The following is a 19,347-nucleotide window of genomic DNA, read 5'->3' as shown; positions in this document are numbered from 1 at the left end:
ATGTGATGGACAAGAGATCAATTTCCAAAATACACAAATAGCTCATACAGCTCAATATATTTTTAAAAAAACCAATCAAAAAGTGGGCAGAATATCTAAATAGACATTTCTCCAAAGAAGATACACAGATGACAAACAGGCACATGAAAAAATTCTCAATATCACTAAATATTAGAGAAAGCAAATCAAAACTACAATGAGGTATCACCTCACACCAGTCAGAATGGCCATTATCAAAAAATCTACAAATAATAGATGCTGGAGAGGGTGTGGAGAAAAGGGAACTCTCCTACATTGTTGGTGGGAATGTAAATTGGTGCAGTCACTATGGAGAATAGTATAGAGGTTCCTTAAACTAAAAATAAAGTTGCCATATTATCCAGCAATCCCACTCCTGGGCATACACCTGGAGAAAACTCTAATTTGAAAAGACACATGCTCCCCAATGTTCACTGCAGCACTATTTACAATAGCCAAGACATGGAAGCAACCTAAATGTCTATTGACAGATAAGTGGGTAAAGAAGATGTGTTACATATACACAATAGAATATTAACAACCATTAAAAATAATGAAATGCCATTTGTAGCAACATGGATGGACCTGGATATTATCATACCAAGTGAATTAAGCCAGACAGAGAAAGACAAATATCATATGATATTACTTACATGTGGAATCCAAAAACAAAACAAAGCAAAAAAGATACAAATGAACATATTTACAAAACAGAAATAAACCCACAAAGAAAACAAACTTATGGTTACTAAAGGAGAAAAGGGTGGGGGATGAATTAGGAGTTTGAGATTAATGTATACACATTACTATATGTAAAATAGATAGCCAACAAAGACCTACTGTATAGCACAGGGAACTATATTCAATATTTTGTAATAACCTTTAAGGTAAAAGAATCTGAAATAGAATATATATATATATAACTGAATCACTGTCCTGTACACCTGAAACTAACACAACATTGTAAATCAACTGTACTTCAATTTAAGAAAAATAAATAACCAATTAAAAAAAGAAACACAATGAATCACACATGAAAATATCCACAATTATATGGATAAAGCAGATGATAAGATATACGTACTCTATGATCTTCATTTTGGAAACAAAGTCAATTAACAATGCTTGGGATAAAAAAAAGACCAGAAGGATAAACACCCGAATTTTAAGAAAGTAATTGCCTCTGGGTGGTGGAATAAAAAGGGTTTAAATATTTTTTCTTAAAAAAAGAAAATAGGGGGCAAGGTATTTTAAGATATTACAGATGAAGTTACGCTAAATATCAGATCCAAGGACAAGGGTTAAATGATGAGATGAGATTAAGAATGGGGGCAAGATACATTAAAACATTATAGATTAGTACAAGTCGCTTAAGATTTAGACTATTGGGAGAACCTTACAGAAACCTGCAACATGTGCTTAGGGATAAAAATATCTAACCAATTTTGAGCCTCTATTATTTACTAGCCACTGCTTTAAATATTTTACATATAATATCTCATTTAATATCAAGAGTATCTATTTGAGATATTTGGGAAACAGCAGTGCAAAGAGGCAAATTCAATTGTAGCCCAACGTCTGTCTTTAGAGACTTGCTGTTCAATAGAATTACATGTGGTGATGGAAACATTTACCATCTGTTCTGTCCAATATGGTAGCCATAAGTCCTATGTGGCTATTAAACACTTGAACGCAGCTACTGTAACTGAGCTAACAGCCACATGTGGCTAGTGGCTTCTGTATTGGACAGTACAGCTCCAGAGACCAAGCTCTTATCCACAATGTCATGGGACCAACTTTTGGCAAATAAGTCTGTGGTACCAGGTAGTGCAATATCCACTTTTGCAATGACACCTGAAATCTAAAGAAGGAGCTGGTCATTAAAAGATGCCAGGAAACAATATTCCAGATTTACAAAAAGGAAATAGCGAGGGAAAAATTAGATATCTAATTTTAGAATTCTCCTTGAGTTCTGTGGACCTGAGAAAAGGTTAAAATGAGATGGAGCTGGGAAGGTTAGCAAAAAACTGTGCAAGCAAACGTTTAGCTACAGTAAAGGGAGTGACTGCTTCCCCTGAGCGTATTCTTCAAGGAGGTCAACTTTCAACTATGTTTTGTTTTGTTTTTTTAGTTTATGTATTATTTAGGGTAACACTGGCTACTGTAACAAATGCCTCAAAAATGTATATTTGTTCAAACACAAAAAAAGTTTATTTTTACTCACCTAAAATCAAAATGAGCAGGCAACTCTATTCCAAGTGATAAAATGGGAGCTTGGCCCCTTCTTTCTTGTGGCTTTGCCACTTTCAGCGAGACTAGTGTATTATATTATGTCATACTCAGGAAGGGAATAAAGAACATCAAGGATCCATAGGCTATTTTGTGAGCTATTCCCGGTTGCAGTGAGCATCAGTTCTGCTTAAATAACATGGCCTTGTCACCTGATGACCAGAGTAGTTGGCAAATTTAGGTTAGCAGTAGATCCAAAAAAAGATAAAACAGATTTGATGCACAGCTATACTCTCAGCCACATGCTAGTTGTGACTTAAACCTATGATGAAATATTGGAAGAGGCAGCTTGAAATACACAAGAGAAATATTATTTTGAGACCAAAACATACAAAAGATAATCAACAGATTATACTTATCTTATGTGATCACTCTGCCTTCCAGAATTTCCAGGTGCTCAATTTGATGCTTTTGATATTAGAATTTGGAATTTTAGTACTTGTAGGCCAAGATACTGAAGACACAAGATTAGGACAAAAAGCATGTATTTGGCAATCAATAAGCTGAACCAGACTGGGGCCTGTGAGTGATGCAGAATATGATAAGAGATTAAGAAATAAAGGAGTATGCCAGAGTAACCCTGGAGAACCTGGGCTAGCCATGCTTCTGCACACTTGTTTCACTTACCATCATGCACTCAGGAACATTCTTACAGAACTATTCCCAATGCTTGGATAGTACTTTCCTTTTGGCAGAAGTTATTTATTTTAACAAGATCTTGGAGGACAAATCACCTTAAAATGCTCTTGGGATGTTGAGCAAAGACTCAGCCATAGTCAGAAAGAAATAACAAATGTAAAACAGAGAGTCACGGGTGCTAAGAACTGGGCGAGAGTGGGAATCTTCTCTTTTAATACATACATACAGTAGTAGAGTATAATTGTTAGGAGCAGAGGTTTTATAACCAGAAATTAATTTCACATTTTAGTACAACTATTAACTGTTTAACCTTCGAAATATTAGTCTCAGTTTTCTCATGCATGGAGGAAGAGTAAGAAATCTCCCATATTGTTGTTTTGAAGGTTAAATGGGTTAATATGTGTACAACACTGAGATGATTGTATGCCCTATGTCATTATTTTTAGTAGCTTCCGATTATAAGCGAGGGATATCACATCCCAAGAGTTTGAATAAATTACTAAGCTCAAACAGCAGGACCGTTCCAAGTTTTTTGTTGTGAAGCCTAGCTCCTCCTGGGATAGAAGAGATTAAGAGTGTCATGTATGAAAAAAAAAAAGAGTGTCATGTATGACCTGAGACTTGAGTTTGCATCCTGCCTCGTAACCTATAACTGTGTCTAGAAAAGTTAACTTTTTTTTATAGAAGAGATTTTTTAAAAAAATAATTATTTGGCCACACTGGGTCTTCGTTGCTGTGTGTGGGCTTTCTCTAGTTGCAACGAGCGGGGGCTACTGTTCGTTGCCGTGTGTGGGCTTCTCTTGTTGCGGAGCACGGGCTCTAGGCACGCAGGCTTCAGTAGTTGTGGCATGCTGGCTCAGTAGTTGTGGTGCACGGGCTTGGTTGCTCCACGGCATGTGGGATCTTCCCGGACCAGGGCTCAAACCCGTGTCCCCTGCATTGGCAGGCGGATTCTTAACCACTGCACCACCAGGGAAGTCCCTAGAAAAGTTAATTTTTTAACATCTCTAATTCAGTTTTCTCATGTGTAAAATGGGAAGGATAATACTAGCTCATTCCTAAGATTGTTTTGAGGTTGGAATGACATTTTTAGAACACTGTTCTCAAGGCCTGGCACAAAGCCAGCACTCAGTAAATAGCATCCATGATGATGATGATGATGACGACAATGATAATTACATGCTGATCATTCTGCTACTTTGTTCTTATCATGTAAAAACGATTTCCATTAAGTGAAGGATTCAAAATCATTTGAATAAGCAATTCCATTTCTTAATAGGAAAAAAATATATAGTATGATAACATTTTTACTCTGTGCTGACGTTTTAGACCAGGGCTCCCCAACCCCCAGGCTGCAGACCAGTACCGGTCTGTGGCCTGTTAGGAACTGGGCCGCACAGCAGGAGGGGAGTGGCGGGTGAGTGAGGGAAGCTTCACCTGCCGCTCCGCATGCTCGCATTCCACCCGAACCATCCCCCCGCCCTCCCCAGTCTGTGGAAAAATTGTCTTCCATGAAACCGGTCCCTGGCGCCAAAAAGGTTGGGGGCCACTGTTTTAGACTATCTCTTATTATTATAAATGATATTTTTAACAATTCAATTTTATACCACTAAAAGGAAAAGAGGAAATTAAATCAGTATCAGTACATGCTTTAAAGAATAAACATCTAGAAAATCATTTCAGAACACTCTGGTTTTCAACAATTAAGAACTCATTGATAGAAATGTGTTAACATATGACAATTGAGTCCTCACCCATATTTCAGGCACATAATATTTAAATATAATGTATTATACTCCTGACATTTGTTCAGACCACTCATGAACTAGAGCCCATGATTTATTCACAACTGTTGTAACACATTCTGATAATTTATTTGGAAGAAAGCAATCTGCATTAATCATTTATTAATTATTAATAAAATATAAGAACTGCATTAAAGAACTGCTGTTCAAAAATAACCTTTTCTTCCTGAAGCCAAGGACCTATTTAATTTCACCTTGCATTTCGTAAAGATTAATTAATTTCAGGTGTTGTCCTCCAGTTTGACCCTGTAAGGTTTTGGGGCAACACTTTTTACATACAGATAGAAATGTGTCTGAGTTGAATTACATCCCCTAAGAAAGATATGTTGACATCCTTACTCCCAGTAGTTCAGAATGTGAACTTTTTCATAAAGAGAATTGGGGCAGATATAATTATTTAAGTTAAGATGAAGTTATAGAGTAGTGTGGGTCCCTATTCCAATAGGACTCGTGCCCTTATAAGAATTCAGCCCATGTAGAGACACAGGGAGAAGGCCATGTGAATATGGAGGCAGAGATTGGAGTGATGCGTTTACAAGTCAAGGAATGCCAAGGGCCATGACCGGAAGCTATGAGGAAGACATGGAAGCTACTCTCCCACTGAGACTTCACACACACGCACACACACAATCAACCCTGCCAACACCCTGATTTCAGACTTCTAGCCTTCAGAACGGTGAGAGAATACATTTCTGATGTTTTAAACCACCAGTTTGTGCTGCTTTGTTATAGCAGTCCTAGAAAATGAATACACTGTGCTTTTTCTATTCTTGCCAGTATGCCTGCAAAGGTTTGCAAAGGCTTTACTGAGAAGACTTTTCATGCTGTGGTTAGAAAGCGCTGATTAAAAATTCCCAACTCCTGACATTCAGTAGTTAAGCGTTGCAGTTTGTTTGGTAAATTTATCTGAACCTCTGCATTTTCACCTGTGAAACAGGGCTAATCATATTACCCTTGCAGAATTATATACCTTGATGGTTTACACATTCCCAAACTTGGAGCAATTAGAATAATTGTTCAAGCCCTTTCAAGTGAATAGCAGTCAGAAAGGAGCTTAGAGTGGGGAGGATACTGCTGGCTTACATAAGACGGATGTGACTCTAGGGACCTCAGGGGTACATTTGATGAATATCAGTTTGCCAAACTTTTATCAAATTGTGTCATACCTACATCTCACTTATTTACTTAATCTTATGTCTGATAAAAGGAGAGGGAGAGATGGAAGTAAGGAGAAATCCAGATAAAAAAAGAAGAATGGAAGAAGGAAATGAGAAAAAGAACAATTAGAATTGTTCACTCACCTTTGTGACATTCAAGTTAATGTACTGGAAAGAAATTAATATAGAAGATTCTAGATCTGTTTCCTCTTTTTCTCAGGATTCCAGAGCCCTCGTAATATTTACACCTTACTCTGATGACCATGATTTAACACTTTAAACATATAGTGTATGTTTTTCATGAAACCCAGCACCTAACTCCTTCTTTAAAAAAAAAAAAAAAGTTTTTTTGTTTCAGTGCTGGAGGGAAAAGTAACTTTGTGGGTTTTGTTGAGTAAAGTGTATCCAATTCTTATCATGAAGAAATTTATGGAATTTTCATAGGAATATGGAGTAGGCAGAAAGGTGACTCTCAAAGATATCCATTCCCTAAATCCTAAAACCTGTGTATATATTACGTTGGTGAAAAGGACTTTGAAAATATAGTTAAGAGTATGGACCTTGAGATGGGGAGATTATCCTTGATCATCATGATGGGCTAAATTTAATCAAATGAATAATTTAAAGTTAAGAAACTTCTGTGGCTGTGGTCAGAGAGATATTTAACAAAAGAAGAAGGGTCAGAGGAGGATGTGACTTGAGAAGAACTTTACCCATTATTGCTGGCTTTGAAAGAGGGAGGAAAAGAGCTATGAGTCAAGTGACACAGTGGCCGCTAGAAGCTGAGAATGGTTCTTAGCTGACAGCCAAGAAAAAAACATGGGTATCAGTCACACAACTGCAAGAAACTGAAATCTGCCAACAGTCCAAGGGGCAGGAAACACATTATCTCCTAGAAACTCCAGAAAGAACACACTCTTGATTTCAGCCCATGCTGGACTCCTGACCTAACAGATCTGTACAATAATACATTTGTAATTTTTAAGTCACTAATGTGTAGTAATGTGTTACAGATGTAATAGTAAACTATTACAGTATAATTGACTATGAATGATTATCATATTATGTAGTGATATTAGATCTTTACTGCTTTGTATGATATAATCTACTTCTGTGCATTAACTAATTCAATAAATTTTTATTGAATTTAATAGCACTGAGTGTATCTGTGTGTGTTCCATTGTTTTGGTTTTCTTTTCTGTGTCTGCTACTGTAAAGTGCCTGATTATTTTTGCTTTTCTTCTCTATTCCTTTTTTTTCAAATTCTTTTTATCATTTTCTTCACCTACATCCATGGTTTTCATTTTTCTCCTTTCCATTACCTATTTTCTTTATGAGATTCTCTGCTATCTATACATTCATGGCTTCTAGGTTAGCCCTTACTTCCAATTTTTTTTTCTTTTCTTTCTAATCTTTCCTGAACTTTGTCAGCTCTCTTTCCATGGCTTACTATTTCCTATTATTTTATTTAATAAGTTTTCTAATTTTGATTTATTTTTATTTAGGTCATTATGAAATATAAGGCATTGCCTTGGGCCATTTTTTTTCTGGTATTTCTTCACCTTGCACAGGTCTTTATATAGATTGTTATATATATTTTTTAGATAATATCCTAGTGTTAGATTGGATCACAATCCTTTGTTGTTTCTGTAGAAACTATATGTACTTCTCTTCTGAAAAAGATAAAGTTATAGGAATCCAATTTACCATTCCCCTCCTTGAAAAAAAAACAGTAAAATTATATAAATTTATATAAAACTATATTATATAAAACAATTGCACATCAAAAGGCTGGAGATAAACATGCTAGTTAGTTTGATTATGGTGATCATTTCACAATGTGTACCTATATCAAAACATCACACTGTATATCTTAAATGTATACAATTTTTGTCAATTATACCTCAATATCGTTGAAAAGATTAATTTATAATGCTGTAGTAGAAATATAATGTTAAATGTCTCATGAATATGTAGTAATAGCCCATGGTCTAATAGGCTGTTTGGAAATAAACAGTATTTTTAACAAGTATTCTCTTTTGAAACTTGTTCAATATCATCTTTTAATAGCTGATGCAAAGGAATTTCACAATACTGCTGAAAATATCTGGGGGCTAGAATTTGCTTAATATTAAACATTAGTCAGTAATAAAAGCATATTAAAATATGTATATTGGCCTTTAGGCAATGAATGATAGTGTAGTGTTCCCTGAGAATCAGGAAACAAACTAAGCCTTGCACTGGCCTCAGTTTACAGACTGAAGTGAGCTTCCAGGCCATGTGTCAGAGAAGGAGAAACCAGGAAGAACCTAGAGAAATCCCTGATATGAACAGATGGAGCAGAAAATCTAGGGAGGCCAGAGTGACTAGAATTTTCAGAAAAGAACACTGGAGGAGTAAAAGATGCACTTAGAGAGAATGGTGGATATTTGCAGAGGGTCTTCTTCAAGTCTTACTGGAAATTGAGCAATAAATGCACGTGTAGAAATTGCCTAGGGCCAGGAGAAGAATAACCTGAAAGTATTAGAGAAAAAAAAAATCCTCGATGCTCACATCTAGCTGGAAATATCTCCTGTTCCTACAAGGCAGAGTGGAATCCCTCGTAAGTGTGATGCATCAGGGAACACACTCAGAAGGGTTTTGGCTCAGAAATGAGGCAAAATTAATCCTAGATTAAATGCTATTCTAGTCTCAATAAAGTTTACAAGCAGTTCCTAATAGGATAAAACTGTTTTCATGTATCTTAACTACATCCCAGATAAAAAGAAAATAATATTTTTAGAAATTTTAAAATATCCACCATACCCGAAAGGTAAAATTTGTAGTGTCTGGAATCTGACGAAAACTTCCAGGTATGCAAAATATCCAAGCAACTGTAACTCTTGAAGAGGAGAAAATTTAATCAATTAAAACTGACCCAAAATGACAGGTTATACATTCAGTAGACAAAGACATTAAACCAACTAACAGAACTATATTTCATATGTTTATGAAAGTAGAAGAAATATTGAAATGGTATGTGGAAACATAAAAGATAAAATGACCCAACAAAACCTCTAAAGATGAAAATTTTAAATCCAAGATGAAAATACAAGGAGTGGTTTAAGGGCAGATGAGACACTGCAGAAAAAGGATTACTGAAATTGAAGGCATAATAATAGAAATTATCTAAAATGGTACACCAAAAATAAAAATGGACAAAAATGAACAGGGCATCAGTGAACTGTGAATTAACCTCAATGGCCTATTATATGTGCAATTAGTATTGCTAAAGAAAAGGAAAGGGAAACAAAAATATTTGCAGAAATAATGGCTGATGAAAACCATAAAACTACAGATTAAAGACACTCGATGAACAAAGAGACATGAAGAAAACTACACAAAAACAAATTGTAAGCATGTTGCTTAACACCAGTGTAAAGAAAAAATCTTATAAAAGCAACCACAGTAAAGAGAGGAACAAAGATAAGAAAAATGGCATACTACTTTCAGGAACAATGCGAGAATAAAAAAGAAAGGGATGGAAGAAGCAACATGTTTAAAGTGCTGAAGGAAAACCCACACGTAAACACCACCTGCCAGCCTAGAATTCTACAGCCAGAGAAAAAAATTTTTTAAATGAAGATAAAATAGTTTAGACCTATAGAAATTAAAAGAATTTACTACAAGCAGATCTGCACTACAACAAAAGATAAACTAAATCCTACAAGAAGGAGAACATATCAGATGGAAATCTGGATACAAGCTAATGAATAAAGAGCATAGAAATGGTAACCAAAATGGGTAAATGCTAAGACTATTTAAATTTATGTAAAAGATAATTAACTCTACAAAGCAAAACTAGTAACACCACATTGTGGTTTGTTAACATATAATGACATGTATGATACACAGCACAAAACTTGGCAAGGGGTTGCAGAGAAATAGATACATTCTTATAAGGTCTTTGTACTGGCTATGAATTGGTATACTTTGACTGAAAGGTAGATTCTAATCATTTAAATAACTATGTTACAAACCCTAAATCAAATACTAAAAGAAAATAAAAAGTACCTTCTGAAAACTACCTACAGATAACAACATCATACATTAATAGTTAAGGGCTGAATACTTTGCTCCTAAGATCAGCAATGAAACAAGATTGAACTCTCTCACCAATTCTTTTCAACACTGTACTCAGATTCTAGTCAGTGAAATACGATATGAAAAAAGAAATGAAAATTATCAAGACTCTAAGGTAAGAAATATAACTGTTTTATTAGCGGAAAGCATAATCTTGTAAAAAGCAATTCCTAAGGAATCTCTAAAAGCAAGTTCTGGGACGAATAAGTGAATTTAGCTACATTATAATACAAAAGAGAAATATACAGAAATCAATTGTATATCCTTATACTGGTAAAGAAATATCAGAAATTTAAAATAAAAATAACCTTTGCAATTATGTCAAATATATGAAACATTTAGCAATAAAACTGACAAACCATGTGCAATTCAACTATATTGAAAACTACAAAGCATTTTTAGAAAAAAACAATTAATGCAGAGATATACCATGTTCACAGATCAGAAGACTCAATATTTATGTCAACCGTCCTTAATTCATTAAGCAGTCAACACAATCTTAATCAAAATCTCAACAATGTTTTTTGAAGAAAATGAAAAACTGATTCTAAAATGCATATGGAAATACAAAGAACCTAGAATATCCAACTGAACTTTGAACAAGAACACCACATTTGGGGGACTTGATATAAAGTGAAGCCATGATATAAAGCGACAGTCAAAAAAAGGTGGTGTTAGTGTCAACATAGAGAGACCAATGGAAATGACGTTTTTTGGGGGGTGATATTGTTTGTTTTAAAGTATTTATCAAGCATCATGGGTAAATTAATCTGATTCCTGGTCATAACAGCATTCTTGGATTTACCTCCATGGTAGACTGTCATAAGTAGCTGTTTCTGTAACCCTGTCTCATGCCTCTGCATTTGTGATACACATAATATGAACTGTAAAAGTGGGATAACAGAGCACAGTTGTGAAGCAATGGTACATCTGTTATAAAATAATGATGTCACACATCATGAGGGCAGATCAAGAGGCATGATCCTCATGATATGTGAAAAGATATTAACTGTAGAAATGATGTTAATTATTTTCTAAATGTCATTTGTTCAGTGTTGTTCATGCTATATGAGCAAGAAATATCTATTATCTCTCAATGGTTACTGGGACAAATAAATACCATATTGCTGAAATAATTAAATCCTTTAAAGAGGAACACATTTGGTTCTGTTAGGTTTGGTTTTACATATTAAAGTTTGCAATGGGTTAAAAGGTACAGTGATCTGGGAAGTAGGGGCAATGTTGATTCGTGCTTACTAGAATGTGTCTCAGTTCATTTATGTAAAGTATAAATTATAGATATATAAAGAAAGGAAGCCAGAATAAAAAGGCATTATAAGTCAATGCGAGGCTGCATTTATAGAATAGCACTTTAGCACATTGTTTTCACTGAGTTACCACTCAAGATCACCATAAATTCTGATTCATGATGCAAATATTTTATGGCATGTTATCATGCGTCTTTTCTGATATACGTATTTAAATCATAGGGCTTATTTAAATCATGTATTTATTTAAATCTTTCATGAGATTATTATGCAGTATCAGCAATGCCGTGAGAAGACTCATTTCCTTGCAGTTTCGCAGTCTCCACTTTTACCAGTTATCAGATATATAAGAAACTACATGAAGAGTTGGAAGGAGAAACACATTTCTTAAGAATGCTGTGTCTCCTGAATCATTTTATTAGTTTTCAATGCTGACTTTACAGCAAACCAGACATGATTAGGAATAGAATTGGGTCATCCCATGGAAGGAAATATTTACTGAGCTCTTACTGTATGCAAGGATCTTTGTTGGATCCTGGGGAGGGGAAAATCATGCTATGAGGATAAGGATGTAGCTTTTAAGTTGATGTACAAGTTCCTATCTATACATGAAAAAGTAACTTTTATTACCATAATACTCAGCAGGCATAAAAAGAATGTGTGCACTTATAAAATGTTACTTTGTTTTCTAAAGTATGTTTCATGGACTACTAATCCTAGAAAATGCCCTGACATATATAAAATAATGAACACATGTTTTGATTAAATTATTGGCTGAATGTTTTAAGAAAATGTTCCATTATCAATGTATATCAAATTCTCCCTTTTAGTGATTCGAGGGACATGTATTATTTTAGGACTCTCAGTAATATTTGACAGAATAAGCATATTCATTCAATGATGTTTATCCATTTCATCTTTTTAGGTGTTATGAATATTTTCAATTGTTTTAGGTTAAACAACAAGCAATATGTATATGTTTCATATAACTTATTTTGAGAATTACTATGATTATTTGACTACTATTACAGATGTTAGCACTTTTGCAGTAAAATGGTGGATATACATATTATTGGTGAGTTACAGCTAGGCAGAGGGGGAACTCAAAGATTGTGCCCTGGGAGCAGCTCCACAGGCCCCTTGAAATGTGCCAAACCAGAAGATTGCCCTTTAAGCCGAAGCTCCTGGACAAGCAAATGGACCTGTTTCTTAGAAAGACGGGAGCTGTGTTTCATTCTGCTATCTGTGCAGTGCCCTGGGGGTGACAGTCTGCCCAGACTCTCTCTTTCTGATTGTTACAGCCCCAAGGGACCCAGGAATGCAAGGCCCCCAGCCTCCAGGCCAGATGACCGAGAAATGTCCCTTGGCTGCACCTACAGAAACTGGGTAACTAGACATGTGTAGAAGCTCCCCCCCAGGAGATACTGGCACTTTGGAATGAGGTGGGGGGAATGTGAAGATGATACCCACAAAAGTAAGAAAAAGAAATAAGGAAAAAAGAAAAAACACTCCAAGTGAAATGAACTCAAAGAGATCCACACCAAGACACATAATAAAACCATCAAAAGCCAAAGATAAGAGATCTTGAAAGCAGCATAAGAGAAACTATTCAATACATACAAAGGATCCTCAATAAGATTATTAGCAGGTTTCTCATCAGAAACTTTGGAGGCCAGAAGGCAGTGAGCTCATATACTCAAATTGCTAAAAGGAAAAAAAAAAAGAAAAACAAAAAAAACCCAAACCCTGTTAACTAAGAGTCCTGTATCTGGCAAAATTATCCTTCACAAGTGAGAGAGAAATTAAGATATTGCCAGATAAAAGCAGAGGGAGTTTGTTACTACTAGATATGTCTTGCAAGAAATGCTCAAGGGAGTCCTGTAGGGTGAAATAAAATGACACTAGACAGTAACTTGAGGCCATATGAAGAAACAAAGACCCCAATACAGATAAATACATAGGCAATTATAAAAGCTAATATTATTGTAACAATGGCTTGTAACTCCACTTCGTATTCTAAGTGATTTAAGAGACTAATGCATTAAAACAATTATTATTTTATATTATTTTTGGGCACACAATGTATAAAGGTATAATTCTGTAATATCAAGAGCAAGGGGTGGGCATGGAGCTGTAAAGAGCAAAGTTCTTGTATAATATTGAACTTGAGCTGGTTGAAGTTAAGCTGGTATAAATTCAAATTAGATTATGCTAAATGTAACCTCCAAGGTATCCACAAAGAAAATAACTTATAGAATATAAACAAAAGGGAATGAGAAAGGAATTTAAACATTTCAGTACCAAAAAAAAAAAAAAAATCAGCTGATCACCTGAACACTAAGGAAGACAGTAATGCAAGAAGTGAAAAACGAAGCTATAAAACATATAGAAAACAAGATGATAGAAGTCCCTCCTTACCAGTAATCATGCTTAAATGTAAATGAATTAAACTCTCCAATCAAAAGATTGTCAAAATGGATGAAAACACATGATCTAACTATATGCTGTTCTCTCCACAAGAGGCTCACTTTAGATCAAAATGCACTAATAGATTGAAAGTGAAAGAATGGAGAAGAGATATTCCATGCAAATAGTAACCAAAAGACAGCAGGTGTTGTTATACTAACATCAGAAAAAATAGACTTTAAATGAAAAAATTTTACAAGAGACAAAGTAGGACATTATATATTAATAGAAGTTTGACGTACCTTCTTGCTGTAACCGTTACATTTACATTTCTAGTAACAGACAATCAAAATAAATGAAGCAAAACCTGACAGAATTGAAGAGAGAAATAATGGATAGAGCAAGCAGACAGAAGTAAGGAAATAGATACAATAAACCAACTATATATAATGGACATAGCACACTCTACCCACCAACAATAGCCTACACATTCTTCTCATGTGCACAGGGATATTTTCCAGGTTAGACCATACATACATTAGGCCACAAAGATAATTATCATGCAAAGTCTTTTCTCTAACCACAGTGGAATAAAGTTAAAAATCAGTAACAGAAGAAAAACTGGAAAATTCACAAATGCTGAAATTTAACAACACACTCTTAAACAACCAATGGATCAAAGAAGATATCACAAGGTAAATTAGAAACTCCTAAGTCTGAATGAAAACCAAAACAACATACCAAAGCTATAATGCAGCAAAAGCAGTCCCAAGGGGGAAATGTATAGCTACAAACACATTAAAAAAACAGATCTCAAATCAAGAAACTAATTTACAACTTAAGAAACTTGAAACAGAACAAATGAAACCCAAAGCTAAAAGAAGGAAGGAATTAAAGATTAGAGAATAGAAAAATAGACAAAAATAATGAGATTAAAACCTGATTCTTTGAAAATATCAACAAAATTGACAAAAACTTTAGTTAGATGGAATGAAAAAAAAAAGACTCAAATTACTAAAATGAAAGTGGGGACATTACTATCAATCCTACAGAAATCAAGAGAATAATTATACTATGAACAATTGTATGCCAACAAATAGGATGACCTACATGAAATGGACAAACTCCTACAAACACAAAAACTTACCAAGACTAAATCAGGAAGAAACAGAAAATCTGAATAGATCTATTACTAGTAAGGAGACTGAGTCAGTAATCAAAAATCTTCCAACAAAGAAAAGCTCCAGATTTCATGGCTTCACTGGTGAATTCTACCAAATATTTAGAGAATTTTTCCAAATAATTGAGGAGGAGGGACCACTTCCTAAGTCATTCTATGAGGCCAACAGTACTCTGATACTGAAGTCAGAGACACTGCAAGCAAAAACAAAGAAACAAACTCAAAACAAAAAACCACCAGACCAATTTCCCTTATGAACATTTATGGGAAAATCCTTAACAAAATAGTAGAAAACTGAATTCACCAGCATATTAAAAGGATACACCCTAGGTGGGATTTATTCCTGAAATGCAAGGATGGTTCAACATAAAATTGATCAACTGAAATACACTGCATTAACACAACAATATGGAAAACACAAACACAGTCATCAATCGCTCATGAAGAAGCATTTGACAAAATTCAACGCCTTTTCATAAAAAAAAAAAAACTAGGAAAAGAAGAAAAGTACCTCAACATAATAAAATCCATATGTGTGGAAAAACCCACAGCAAACATTACACTCAATGGTGAAATACTGAAAGCTTTTCCTTCAAGATCAGGAACAAGACAAGGTTGCCCACTTTTTCCAATTGTAATCAACACAGTAGTGGAAGTTCTAGTCAGAAAAAGAAATGCAGGGGGCTTCCCTGGTGGCGCAGTGGTTGAGAGTCTGCCTGCCAATGCAGGGGACATGGGTTCGTGCCCTGGTCCAGGAGGATCCCACATGTCGTGGAGCGGCTGGGCCTGTGAGCCATGGCGGCTGAGCCTGCGCATCTGGAGCCTGTGCTCTGCAACGGGAGAGGCCACAACAGTGAGAGGCCCACGAACCACAAAAAAAAAAAAAAAAAAAGAAACACAGCGTCAAAATTGGAAAAGAAGAAGTAAAATTATCTCTGCAGATGATATAATCTTCCATGTAGAAAACCCTAAGTGCTCTGCAACCCAAAACCAAAATGGTCAGAGCTAATAAATGAATTCAGCTAGGTAGGAGGTGAAAAGTTAACACACAAAAACCAGTTGCATTTTTATATACTAACAATGAACAATCTGAAAAGGAAATTATGAAAATTCTATTTACATTAGAATCAAAAATAAAATACCTAGGAATTAACTTAACCAAGGAGGTGAAAGACTTGTACAGTGAAAACTACAAACATTGCTGAAAGAAATTAAAGGAGACATAAATAAATAGAAACATCCTATGTTCATGGATTGGAATACTTCATATATTCAAGATGTCAATACCACCAAATGTTATCTACAGATTCACTGCAATCTCTATCTTCAAAAAAAATATCATTGGGATTCTGATGTCGAAAATCCAATTCTAAAATTCATATGAAATCTCAAGGGATCCCCATATAGCCAAAATAATCTTGAAAAAGGAGAACAAAGCTGGGGGACTCACACCTCCTGATTTCAAGACTTTTACTACAAAGCTACAATAATCAAAACAGTGTTGTACTAGCATAAAGACATATATATATATATACAAATTAAATGAGAGCCTAGAATAAACCTTCATATATATGGTCAAGCGATTTTTGACAAGCGTGCCAAGACCATTCAATGGGGGAACAAAAGTCTTTTAAAAAAATGTTGCCAGGAAAACTGGATATCCACATGTAAAAGAATGAAGCTGGACCCTTACCTAATAGCAAGTGCAACAATTAACTCAAAATGGATCAGGGCCTAAATATAAGACCTAAAACTCTACTCTGAAGCTTCTCTATGATTTAACACACCAGTTTTTGATCATCAAGAGCACAGAACTTCTCCTGCCTGTTTGTGTCTCCAATGGTTAGTTTAGTCCCAGATATATTTACACACATTAGTATTCTACATCTACTCAAATCAGCTTTGACTTAACCCATTTATATTTTTAAAAAAACAGAAGAGCAAAACTAAAACAGACTTTATTTCTTTCTGAAATCTGTTGTGTAGCCGTTTTTTTGAATTTAAACATCACAAGTTTGATATAATTGTCAAGGGAACTTTCCCCCCATCTATGGATAATCTTAATTACATTTTCAGCAGGTTCAAATACATCGCTACATTCTCAGAAGGTTTTTCTGCTTGCAATCACCTACCTTGATGTTCTAATGCTGTTTTAGCCATCTCTTGGCCTCTCAGCTAAGAATGCCTGTCTCAGTTCTGCCTAGAAATCTACTACCATACAATGGAGTATTATTCAGCCTTAAAAAAAGAACGAAATTCTGACATATGCTACAACATGGATTAATCTTGATAACATTACACTAAGTGAAATATGCCAGCCACGAAAAGATGAATACCATATGATTCCACTATATGAGATATTTAGACTAGTCCAAATCATAGAGACAGAAAGTAGAAGGTTGGTTGCCAGGGCAGAGGGGGGCGGGCAATGGCGAGTTATTGTTTAATTGGTACAGAATTTCTGTTTTACAAGATGAAAAGAGTTATGGAGATGGATGGTGTTGATGAAACATTATGTATGTATTTAATGCCACTGAACGGTATACTTAAAAATGGTTAAGACAGTAAATTTCATCACTATAAAAAAATTGGAAAAAAAAAACAAAAATTGATTATCTCACAGTTCTGGAGGTCAGAAGTCCAAAATGGGCCGGCAGGGCTGCATTCCTTCTGGAGGCTCTAGAGGAGAGTCCATTTCTTTGCCTTTTCCAGCTCCTGGAGGCTGTCCATGTTCTTTGGCTTATGGTCACTACAAGCAAATAAACAAGAAAACTCAAAACAAAAAACTACCACACCAATTTCCTTTATGAACATTGATGGGAAAATCCTCAACAAAATTCTAGAAAACTGAATTCAGCAGCATATTAAAAGGATTATGCACCCTGACCAAGTGGGATTTATTCATGAAATACAAGGATAGTTCAACATTAAATTGATCAATGTAGTATACCACATTAACAGAGTGAAGGGGAAAGAAAATATGATCATCTAAATTGCTGCTAAAGAATTTGACAAAATTCAACACCTTTTCATGGTAAGAAAAACACTCAAACTAGGAAAAGAAGGAAAGTACTTCAACATAATAAAAGTCGTATGTGTGGAGAAACCCACAACAAACATCATGCTCAATGGTGAAATACTGAAGGTTTTTCCTCTCAGAGCACGAACAAGACAAGGATGCCCACTTTCGCCACTTCTAATCAACATAGTACTGGAAGTTCTAGCCAGAAGTATCAGGCAAGAAAAAGAAATACAGGGCATCAAAAATGGAAAGGAAAAATGATCTCTGCAGATGATATGCTCTTCTAGGTAGAAAACCCTAAAGACTCCACAACACAAAACCAAAACTATTAGAGCTAATAAATGAATTCAGCAACATAGCAGGATACAAAGTCAACACACAAAAACCAGTTGCATTTCTATACACTAACAATGAACAATCTGATAAGGAAATTACAAAAATTCCATTTATAATAGCATCAAAAATAAAATACCTAGGAATTAACTTAACCAAGGAGGTGAAAGACTTGTACAATGAAAACTACAAACATTGCTGAAAGAAATTAAAGGAGACATAAATAAATGGAAACACATCTGATGTTCATGGACTGGAATACTTAATATTGTTAAGATGTCAATACTACCCAATGTTATCTACAGATTCGATGCAATCTCTACCTTCAAAAAACATAATTGGGATTTTAAAATAGAAAATCTCATTTTAAAATTCATATGAGATCTCAAGGGCTCCCCATATAGCCAAAACAATTTTGAAAAAGGAGAACAAAGCTGGGGTACTCACACTTCCTGATTTCAAAACTTACTACAAATCTATGGTATTAGAAACAGTGTGGTACTGGCATAAAGACAGAAAGATAGACTGATTAAATAAAATAGAGAGCCTAGAAATAAACCTTCATATATATGGTCAGGTGATTTTTGACAAGGGTGCCAAGACCATTCAATGGGGGAACAGCAATCTTTTAAAAAATAGTGCTGGGAAAACTGGATATCCACACACAAAAGAATGAAGCTGGACCCTTACCTAGTGCCAAGTATAAAAATTAACTCAAAATGGATCAGGACCTAAATGTAAGACCGAAAACTATACAACCCATAGAAAAAAACAGGAAAAAAGCTTCATGACACTGAATTTGGCAATGATTTCTTGAACATGACACCAAAGGTATAGGCAACAAAACAGAAAAGATAGAATATTAAAAATTTCGTGCATCAAAAGATAATATCAACAGGGTAAAAAGGTAACCTGCAGAATGGAAGAAAATATTTGCTAATCATGTATATAAGGGTTTAAAGTAAAAAGCAAAAATAAACAAATGGGACCTAATTCAACTTAAAAGCTCTTGCACAGCAAAGGAAACCATCAACAAAACAAGACAACCTGGGGCTTCCCTGGTGGCACAGTGGTTGAGAGTCCGCCTGCCGATGCAGGGGACACGGGT

General features: G+C 35.0%; 1 long non-coding RNA gene across 1 annotated transcript in view; it reads right to left on the bottom strand.

Moving 5' to 3' along the window:
* LOC307179401 overlaps positions 1-19,347 on the bottom strand; it is an 83,402-nt gene that overhangs the window by 60,732 nt on the left and 3,323 nt on the right. The window contains exon 2 of the long non-coding RNA XR_013825378.1: positions 17,506-17,633. This is a non-coding gene — a long non-coding RNA (uncharacterized lncRNA). The remainder of the gene's footprint in view (positions 1-17,505; positions 17,634-19,347) is intronic.

The sequence above is a fragment of the Stenella coeruleoalba genome (genome assembly GCF_951394435.1).
Source record: "Stenella coeruleoalba genome assembly, chromosome: 20".
Taxonomy (NCBI): domain Eukaryota; kingdom Metazoa; phylum Chordata; class Mammalia; order Artiodactyla; family Delphinidae; genus Stenella; species Stenella coeruleoalba.
The sequence above is the reverse complement of the archived record's forward strand: the minus strand, read 5'-3'. Positions and strand labels throughout refer to the sequence as shown.